Source organism: Mesoplodon densirostris, chromosome 5 (assembly GCF_025265405.1).
Source record: "Mesoplodon densirostris isolate mMesDen1 chromosome 5, mMesDen1 primary haplotype, whole genome shotgun sequence".
In the NCBI taxonomy this organism is placed as follows: Eukaryota; Metazoa; Chordata; class Mammalia; order Artiodactyla; family Ziphiidae; genus Mesoplodon; species Mesoplodon densirostris.
In genome coordinates this window covers 114,109,857-114,120,607 of record NC_082665.1, presented here as the reverse complement: position 1 = coordinate 114,120,607, position 10,751 = coordinate 114,109,857, and positions in this window count along the sequence as shown.

Below are 10,751 nucleotides of genomic sequence, written 5' to 3'. Positions count from 1 at the left end.
CATCTTGTTTATGGTTTCCTTTGCTGTGCAAAAAGCTTTTAAGTTTCATTAGGTCCCGTTTGTTTATTTTTGTTTTTATTTCCATTTCTCTAGGAGGTGGGTCAAAAAGGATCTTCCTTGATTTATGTCATAGAGTGTTCTGCTTATGTTTTCCTCTAAGAGTTTGATAGTTTCTGGCCTTACATTTAGGTCTTTAATCCATTTTGAGTTTATTTTTGTGTATGGTGTTAGGGAGTGTTCTAATTTCATTCTTTTACATGTACCTGTCCAGTATTCCCAGCACCACTTGTTGAGGAGACTGTCTTTTCTCCATTGTATATTCTTGCCTCCTTTATCAAAGATAAGGTGACCATATGTGCCTGGGTTTATCTCTGGGCTTTCTATCCTATTCCATTGATCTATATGTCTGTTTTTGTGCCATTACCATACTGTCTTCACTACTGTAGCTTTGTAGTATAGCCTGAAGTCAGGGAACATGATTGCTCCAGCTCCGTTTTTCTTTCTCAAAATTGCTTTGGCTATTTGGGGTCTTTTGTGTTTTCATACAAATTGTAAAATTTTTTCTTCTAGTTTTCTGAAAAATGCCATTGGTAGTTTGATAGAGATTGCATTGAATCTGTAGATTGCTTTGGGTAGTATGATCATTTTCACAATGTTGATTCTTCCAATCCAAGAACATGGTATATCTCTCCATCTGTTTCTATCATCTTTAATTTCTTTCATCAGTGTCTTATAGTTTTCTGCATACAGGTCTTCTGTCTCCTTTGGTAGGTTTATTCCTAGGTATTTTATTATTTTTGTTGCAGTGGTAAATGGGAGTGTTTCCTTAATTTCCCTTTCAGATTTTTTTGTCAATAATGTAGAGGAATGCAAGAGAATTCTGTGCATTAATTTTGTATCCTGCTACTTTACCAAATTCGTTGATTAGCTCTAGTAGTTTTCTGGTAGCATCTTTAGGATTCTCTATTTATACTATCATGTTGCTTGAAAACAGTGACAGTTTTACTTCTTTTCAGATTTGGATTCCTTTTATTTCTTTTTCTTCTCTGATTGCTGTGGCTAAAACTTCCAAAACTATGTTGAATAATAGTGGTGAGAGTGGGCAACGTTGTCTTGTTCCTGATCTTAGAGGAAATGGTTTCAGTTTTTCACCATTGAGAACAATGTTGGCTGTGGGTTTGTCATATATGGCCTTTATTATGTTGAGGAAAGTTCCCTCTATGCCTACTTTCTGCAGGGTTTTTATCATAAATGGGTGTTGAATTTTGTCAAAAGCTTTTTCTGCATCTATTGAGATGATCATATGGTTTTTATTCTTCAATTTGTTAATATGGTGTATCACATTGATTGATTTGCATATATTGAAGAATCCTTGCATCCCTGAGATAAATCCCACTTGATCATGGTGTATGATCCTCTTAATGTGTTGCTGGATTCTGTTTGCTAGTATTTTGTTGAGGATTTTTGCATCTATGTTCATTAGTGATATTAGCCTTTAGTTTTCTTTTTGTGTGACATCTTTGTCTGGTTTTGGTATCAGGGTGATGGTGGCCTCATAGAATGAGCTTGGGAGTGTTCCTCCCTCTGCTATATTTTGGAAGAGTTTGACAAGGGTAGGTGTTAGCTCTTCTCTAAATGGTGGATAGAATTCACCTGTGAAGCCATCCGGCCCTGGGCTTTTGCTTATGGGAAGATTTTTTTTTTTTTTTTTTTTTTTTTGCGGTATGCGGGCCTCTCACTGTTGTGGCCTCTCCCGTTGCGGAGCACAGGCTCCCTAAGCGCAAGCTCAGCGGCCATGGCTCACACGCCCAGCCGCTCCGCAGCATGTGGGATCTTCCCGGACCGGGGCACGAACCCGTGTCCCCTGCATCGGCAGGCGGACTCTCAACCACTGCGCCACGAGGGAAGCCCTATGGGAAGATTTTTAATCACAGTTTCAATGTCAGTGCTTGTGATGGTCTGTTCATATTTTCTATATCTTCCTGGTTCAGTCTTGGGAGGTTGTGCTTTTCTAAGAATTTGTACATTTCTTCCATGTTGTCCATTTTATTGGCATATAGATGCTTGTAGTAATCTCTCATGGTCGTTTGTATTTCTGCATGTCTGTTGTTACTTCTTTTTCATTTCTTATTCTATTAATTTGAGTCTTCTCCCTTTTTTCTTGATGAGTCTGGCTAATGGTTTATCAATTTCTGTTTATCTTCTCAAAGAACCAGCTTTTAGTTTTATTGATCTTTGCTATTGTTTCCTTCATTTCTTTTACATTTATTTCTGATCTGATCTTTATGATTTCTTTCCGTCTGCTAACTTTTGGGTTTTTTTGTTCTTCCTTCTCTAATTGCTTTAGGTGTAAGGTTAGGTTGTTTAGTTGAGATGTTTCTTGTTTCTTGAGGTTGGATTATATTGCCATAAACTTCCCTCTTAGAACTGCTTTTGCTGCATCCCATAGGTTTTGGGTCGTTGTGTTATCATTGTCATTTGTTTCTAGGTATTTTTTTATTTCCTCTTTGATTTCTTCAGTGATCTCTTGGTTATTAGGTAGTGTATTGTTTAGCCTTTATGATTTATATGTTTTACAGACTTTTACCTGTAATTGATATCTAGTCTCATAGCTTTGTGTTCTGAAAAGGTACTTGATACGATTTCACTTTTCTTAAATTTACCACAGCTTGATTTGTGACCCAAGATGTGATCTATCCTGGAGAATGTTCCTTGCACACTTCAGAAGAAAGTGTAATCTGATGTTTTTGGATGGAATGTCCTATAAATATCAATTAAATCTATCTGGTCTATTGTGTCATTTAAAGCTTCTGTTTCCTTATTTATTTTCATTTTGGGTGATCTGTCCTTTGGTGTAGGTGAGGTGTTAAAGTCCCCCACTATTATTGTGTTACTGTCACTTTCCTCTTTTACAACTGTTAGCAGTTGCCTTATGTATTGAGGTGCTCCTATGTTGGGTGCATATATATTTATAATTGTTACATCTTCTTCTTGTATTGATCCCTTGATCATTACGTAGTGTCCTTCCTTGTCTCTTGTAACATTCTTTATTTTAAAGTCTATTTTATCTGATATGAGTATTGCTACTGCAGCTTTCTTTTGATTTCTATTTGCATGGAATATCTTTTTCCATCCCCTCACTTTCAGTCTGAATGTGTCCCTAGGTCTGAAGTGGATCTCTTGTAGACAGCATATATAAGGGTCTTGTTTTTGTATCCATTCATCAAGCCTGTGTCTTTTGGTTGGAGCATTTAATCCATTCACATTTAAGGTAATTATCGATATGTATGTTTCTATGACCATTTTCTTAATTGTTTTGGGTTTGTTTTTGTAGGTCCTTTTCTTCTATTGTGTTTCCCACTTAGAGATGTTCCTTTAGCAGTTGTTATTGAGCTGGTTTGGTGGTGTTGAATTCTCTTAGCTTTTGCTTGTCTGTAAAGATTTTGATTTCTCCATGGAATCTGAATGAGATCCTTGATGGGTAGAGTAATCTTGGTTGTAGGTTCTTCCCTTTCATCACTTTAAGTACATCATGCCACTCCCTTCTGGCTTGTAGAGTTTCTGCTGAGAAATCAGCTGTTAACCTTATGGGTGTTCCCTTGCATGTTATTTATAGTTTTTCCCTTGCTGCTTTCAATAATTTTTCTTTGTCTTTAATTTTTGCCAGTTTGATTACTGTGTGTCTCTGTGTGTTTCTCCTTGGGTTTATCTGGTAGGGACTCGCTCTGCTTCCTGGACTTGGGTGGTTATTTCCTTTCCCACGTCCGGGAAGTTTTTGACTATAATCTTTTCAAATATTTTCTCTGGTCCTTTCTCTCTCTCTTCTTCTGGGACCCCTATAATGTGAATATTGTTGCATTTAATGTTGTCCCAGAGGTCTCTTAGGCTGTCTTCATTTCTCTTCATTCTTTTTTCTTTATTCTGTTCTGCAGCAGTGAAGTCCACCATTCTGTCTTCTAGGTCACTTATCCGTTCTTCTGCCTCAGTTATTCTGCTATTGACTCTTTCTAGTGTAGTTTTCATTTCAGTTATTGTATTGTTCATCTCTGTTTGTTTGTTCTTTAATTCTTCTAGGTCTTTGTTAAACATTTATTGCATCCTCTCGATCTTTGCCTCTGTTCTTTTTCCAAGGTCCTGGATCATCTTCTCTATCATTATTCTGATTTGTTTTTCTGGATGATGCCTATCTCCATTTCATTTAGTTGTTTTTCTGGGGTTTTATTTTGTTCCTTCATCTGGTACATAGCCTTCTGCCTTTTCATCTTGTCTATCTTTCTGTGATGTGGTTTTTGTTCCAGAGGCTGCAGGATTGTAGTTCTTCTTGCTTCTGCTGTCTGCCCTCTGGTGGATGAGGCTATCTAAGCGGCTTATGCAAGTTTTCTGATGGGAGGGACTGGTGGTGGGTAGAGCCAACTATTGCTCTGGTGGGCAGAGCTCAATAAAACTGTAATATGCTTGACTGCTGATGGGTGGGGCTGGGTTCCCTCCCTGTTGGTTGTTTGGCCTGAGGCAACAAAACATTGGAGCCTACCCTGGCTCTTTGGTGGGGCTAATGGCAGACTCTGGGAGGGCTCACGTCAAGGAGTACTTCCCAGTACTTCTGCTGCCAGTGTCCTTGTCCCCATGGTGAGCCACAGCCACCGCCCGCGTCTGCAAGAGATCCTCCAACACTAGCAGGTAGGTCTGGTTCAGTCTCCCCTGGAGTCACTGCTCCTTCCCCTGGGTCCCGTTGGGCACACAACTTTGTGTGTGCCCTCCAGGAACAGAGTCTCTGTTTTCCCCAGTCCTGTCGAAGTCCTGCAATCAAATCCCACTAGCCTTCAAAGTCTGATTCTCTAGGAATTCCTCCTCCCATTGCCAGACCCCCAGGCTGGGAAGCCTGACATGGGGCTGAGAACCTTCACTCCAGTGGGTGGACTTCTGTGGTATAAGTGTTCTCCAGTCTATGAGCCACCCACCCAACAGTTACGGGATTTGTTTTTACTGTGATTGCGCCCCTCCTACTGTCTCATTGTGGTTTCTCCTTTGTCTTTGGATGTGGGGTATCTTTTTTTGGTGAGTTCCAGTGTCTTCCTGTCGATGACTGTCCAGCAGCTAGTTGTAATTCTGGTGTTCTCACAAGAGGGAGTGAGAGCATGTCCTTCTACTCTGCCATCTTGGTTCAGGGCCTATCACTTGCATTTTTTTCTTAGGGAGACTGTAGCTTTACCTTCACCCAAGGAAGAGAATGAAAACTTCCACACATAGTAGATAAGCAAGTTATGTTTGCTCTTTGAGGGACAGTCCCCAATCTCTACAGCATTGTCATTCTTATATATGGCTTTGTCACATTGACTGATCATCTCTTTGTCCTTCGAAATTTTTGTCATTTACTTTATTCTTCCTTCCTCTATAACTAATTTCTTCTAGCCTCCTAGACTCTGTGAAGGCATGGCCTTACTCTTAGCTTGCCTAAGAGATTCGTGAATCTGTGCCTTATTATTTATGGTCTTTGTCCAAGAGCAGACAGTGTGCACATTCATTAACTGCTTGTGATCATCTTTCTGCTCTTGCAGGTCACTTATGATCCTGTTTATTCCATTAGGATTGCTGACTGATGCCTCCCATTTGCCAAATGAGCTGGCTTTGTGGCTGTGGATGAAGCTTTATTTCATCAAACTCTCATTTACTCATCAGGTATTAAATAAAACCTTATAAGTTCCACACACTGTTCTAGATGCTGGAGATACAATAGTGAACACATGGACATGGTTTTTGTCCTTGTGGAGCTCACACTTGGGTGACAGTTTAGAGTGATCCCCTCAATAGAGACTTTCAGCTGTTCCATCTTACAATTCATTTGTAGTCATGAGTTGATCTTATTATCATCACCAAAATGAGTTCTAAATGGTCAACTGTAATTAAAAAAAATTTAAGGCAGATCTTCAGTTATAAAAGATGAATAGTAGGAAAATAATTGGATGAAAGGAAAAGGTCACAAATTCCTCCTAGTTTATATTCAGCACTTCCAGGAGAGCATAGTAAATATGTGAGGAAAAAATCTCTGTGGACTGGCAATTGATTTGACGCATTAGCAAGGCTCTTTGAATTGTTAATTGTAATTTAATAAGCTGATGTTAATTAATCCCAGCAATGTATGTTGTTTCTGTACATTCTAGTAGAGAATAGAAAAGCTAGAGATTCTGAATATGCCCACATAACGAGTCAGTTACATGGGTTAACCAGAATTAGGCTGGCATATCAGTGTTGGTAGTGCTAGTCTCATTCAATTTTGTAATATAAATACTATGCCTGTATGAATTATTGCTCAAACTAGGGCAGTTTTTGATGGTGAAAGGAGGTACCCCAAGTACAAGGGATCTAGGCCCACCTAATTATTGGCATGTTGAAATAGCAAATTACCAGGCTACTAGACTATTTTCCCATTTCCAAGTTCATCATCAAGTAGGTTCATCATAACCAGATGAAATGATTTCTTATTAACACTTTTATGAAGAAATTCTGCCCTTAAATCCTCTCCCATTGGTGGGGTGAGTAGACCCTTTTCTTTTTTTAAAAAAATGGGGAAGACCTTGAAGGTTTCCAGCCTCTAATTCTTAAAACCTACAGGCTGGCTAACTGCCCAACTTTTGTGCTCCCACTCTACCTATGACAATCTCTATCTTATACCTTACCATGTATTTTAAAATCATTTATGTTTCTATTGCCTTTAATAAGCTTTATATTTCTCTAGGGCAGAGATTGTATTTTATTCATACTTTAACTTCTCTGTGTCTCTGATTGCTCATCTTTAAAATACAGATAACAGTACTAAAGTCACAAAGTTTTATGAAGATAAAATTAATTAAAACATTTGGAAACCTTATAATAGTGCCTGACACATAGTAAGTTCTTAGTAGTTCAGCTCAATATTATTATCATCACTATTTGTTATGACAGTGCAAGTAGTCAATGTCATGTACACAAAACATGTACACTAAATATTCATCAAACATTTATTAGTGTTTTCTATATTCAAGTCAATCTATACGAAGATGAATCAGGAGCCTATTTTTAAGTAAGGATGGGGAACAGGAATGAGATATGTACATAAAGATAATACAAAATAGAAAGTAACAGGTAATGTAAGAGAGGTAAACATATAGCAACATTGCTCTTACTATTAGAGAATATTTTCAGACTGAAAGGATCAGGGAGGACTGTAGGAGTGAGAAAGAATTTTAGCTGAATCTTGAGGAAAATATAAGATTTAGATACATAGACATCTGTGTTAGTGGTGTAAGGAGGTGAAGATATCCCAAAAATGACTAGGTAAGTAAAGGTACACAGAAAGAGAATCTTGAAGTCTGCTTAGGATAATGGCAAGTATTGTCTAGGGATTAAGCTTGGAGAAGACCTGAGAGGTAGTTTGGATCCAGATAATAGAAAGGTCTTGAATGTCACACCACAGATTTTGCATTAAATTTGATTTATTTTTCTATTTAATAAAGCATCTGGGTTTTAAAAATTATGAATAAAAATAATGAAAATAATAAAAATAATGAAAATTCATGAACTTGGAGGTTCTCCCTGGTCCCCTTCACTATAGATAATGGGTAGTACGAGAAATCATCTTGGAGTCCATGCCAGGACCCTTAGGTTGTGAGCCTGGTTCTGCTTCACTTTGTGACTCTTATCAAGTCAAGTGTCCTGCTTGCCTCTCCATTTGTAAAATAATAAATATTAAGGGTGCACATAGAGGACTCTAACGGTAACTCCTTTTCTAAAACTTTTGATAGGGAAAGAACATGTAATGGGTGCAGTGCTAGGAGCAGAAGTTATTTATCCCAGTGATATAGGCTATTATTCTTCAGGGTCTTCCCTCACTCTTAGCCTACTTCCAGAAACTATCAAAATTTAAAGAAACACTGAGTTTTGTGATTCCCCCCAATATATATATTTAATTAATTAATTAATTTTTGGCTGCGTTGGGTCTTTGTTACTGCGTGTGGGCTTTCTCCAGTTGTGGTGAACGGGGGCTACTCTTTGTTGTGGTGCCTGGGCTTCTCACTGCAGTGGTTTCTTTTGTTGCAGAGCATGGGCTCTAGGCGCTCATGGGCTTCTGTAGTTGTGGCTCACAGGCTCTAGAGCACAGGCTCAGTAGTTGTGACACACGGGCTTAGTTGCTCCGCGGCATGTGGGATCTTCCCAGACCAGGGCTCAAACCCGTGTCCCCTGCATTGGCAGGCAGATTCTTAACCACTGAGCCACCAGGGAAATCCTCCTCCAACTATTTACTTGTGCATGTGATAAGAGAGCTGAAACGTTGGTGGACCCTAAGCTGTGGACTCTGTAATCCCATTCTGAAGCGTTTTGATTCCTCAGTGCTGAATCACAGCAGTTGATCAACAGGAGTCCTCCACCAATAGATGTCCATGTCTGGCTGAGCCATAATGATTAATATTTGTAATCATAGCCCTAAGGCATTGGAGAAGCCCCAAGATATCTTCTGACTCACCAGAGGGAGATGGTATTATAGTCTGCCTCAGGTTTCTTGTTGGGAGTACATTTTATTGTATTTCAGTATTTTGAAAATTGGAATTAGACATCTACTATGGAGGAATCTTTGTGTAACCTGGGGTGTTTGATTAATTGGCACAGCTCTTCCATTAGCCATTCTGGATATTAGTTTTCTAGATTTGTTTTTATGCCTGAGAATAAGACTATTTTTCTCAAGGAGAGACTGACTGTTCTCTCAGGACAATTTGTTCTATTGAAAAAAAAAAAGGTAGTAAATACACTCTTGCCCTATTAAACATGTTGCAGATAAACTAAGCTTTTAAAATGTTCTGATATGAAAAGAGTACTTTAAGGGATTTTTGGCTTTGAGACCTTCCCTAGAACCTTATACAAGAAAAACACTCTTCCTCTGCATCTTTATAAAAATGATTATTTACACAGCTTTAAAGCATTTTTAATCAATAAAGGGCCTCCCCACCTGTGGGGACTCTGCTTCTTGGTAGACTGTTGGAAAGAAGCTAAAGCACCACAGAATGTCCTCAGTGGCTTTGTTCAGAGAACTTTAGAAGCCCTGGAGCCTGTTCATGGAACAGTTTTGAGGTGGAGGCCAAAGGGATCTCGGGGAGGCAGGAAAACTCAGAATAGCAAAGAAGTGGGAGAATATTAATCTTTGGTAGCTCCAGGGCTACTCCCACTCTATCCCTGAGGATAAAAACAAAACAAATATGGAAATGCAAAGAGAAACGTAAAGTCAGTGGGGGAACTGGGTAGAGGAGGAGGAAGCCTTCACCTGAAAAGTTACTGCAGCAACTAGGAAGAGAACCCCAAATTGTGACCATTAAATGGGATTTGTAAATACACTCCTCTTTTCTCCTTTCTGCTTCTGAATAAAACCATACCCAGCTCGGAGACCCCAGTTTCCTCCAAGGCTTCAGTAATCCATCCTGAAAAATCGTATTGGATTGATACACAATCCCAATCCAATCCATTTTCTAGTTTGCAAAGGAAAATCCGGTCCGGCGTTTATTTTTAGCAGCGCTCCCTGTGACCGAAAGCTACAGCTCTTCAGCGGGGATAACTGAGGACCGTATTGGGGAGAGAAGCGAAGAAGGGCGGGGGAGCGGGAGGCGGCCGAAAGGGACGCCCTGCGCATGCGTGCCAGCGCCCATGCAAATCTGCTGTGCATCCAGAGAGCAAAGTGGGATGATCTGTCACTACACCTGCAGCACCACGTTCAGAGGACAGCTCCTGCTTGCAGCTTCCAGACCCAGGTAAAAAAACAAACAAACAAACTGAGAGGGCACCGTGCATGCATATCAATACCAGGTCTCAGCCTATCCCCTGAACAGGCAATCTGATGCTGCTGCTAAGGGTCCTTTGGTGGCTGATTGCAGCTTCAAGGTTTAAGAAATCCCATCTTTCAGGAAGCCTGAGGGGAAGAAAGGAAGTACGGGCGAAATCATCAGATTGGCTTCCTGCATTTGGGAATCTGAAGCGGGCCCACATCTTCCGGCCAACTTCCATTGAACTTCCCAGCACTCTAAAGGGACCGAAATGGAGAGCAAAGGTATGAGACTGTCCCCATCGGGGGACTTCCCGCTGCATGTGCGTGTGGCCAGGGCAGCCCTCGGCGAGGGGACTGCAGTGCTTGGGGAGTGAACATCATACTAGGTCGATAGGAGGAGATGCTATGTCCGTTGCAGCACCAGGGAAGTGTGGCAGGAAGGCGACTTCTTTTTAACTCCCACAGCTTGGAAGACAGTGTTTAATACTCCATCAGTTGCGTAGTGAAGTGTGATTTTTTTTTCTTTTTAGGTAGGGGGGTGGGAAGAGTCTTTAGATGGTGGGGGAGGTGAGATGTGTTGATAAAGCAGTTTCTTTTCTGTAGAATGGATGGGTTCAAATAAATATATTTCATTTGCTTTAGGATTGCTGACAGGCACGTTTGTATCTGATATCCAATAATGCATTGCTATAGAAAAAATGTTTGGATTTCTCCACCCCCACCCCACGAAGATGGTATTTCTGGGTGTGTATGACCACATCCTACAGCATTTTGAAAATATATCAGCAGAGAAATTGGGTCTATTTGGAACAGTGTGCGTTAGAACTGACCTCTAAGAAGAACAGTGTATAGGAGTACTGCTTGGCTCCAGGCATGATGCATGTACTAGTTCTGGATACGTATATATTAATATTCTCCTCATAGCAAATCTGCATAATATACACATACTAACTGGTAAATGAACTGT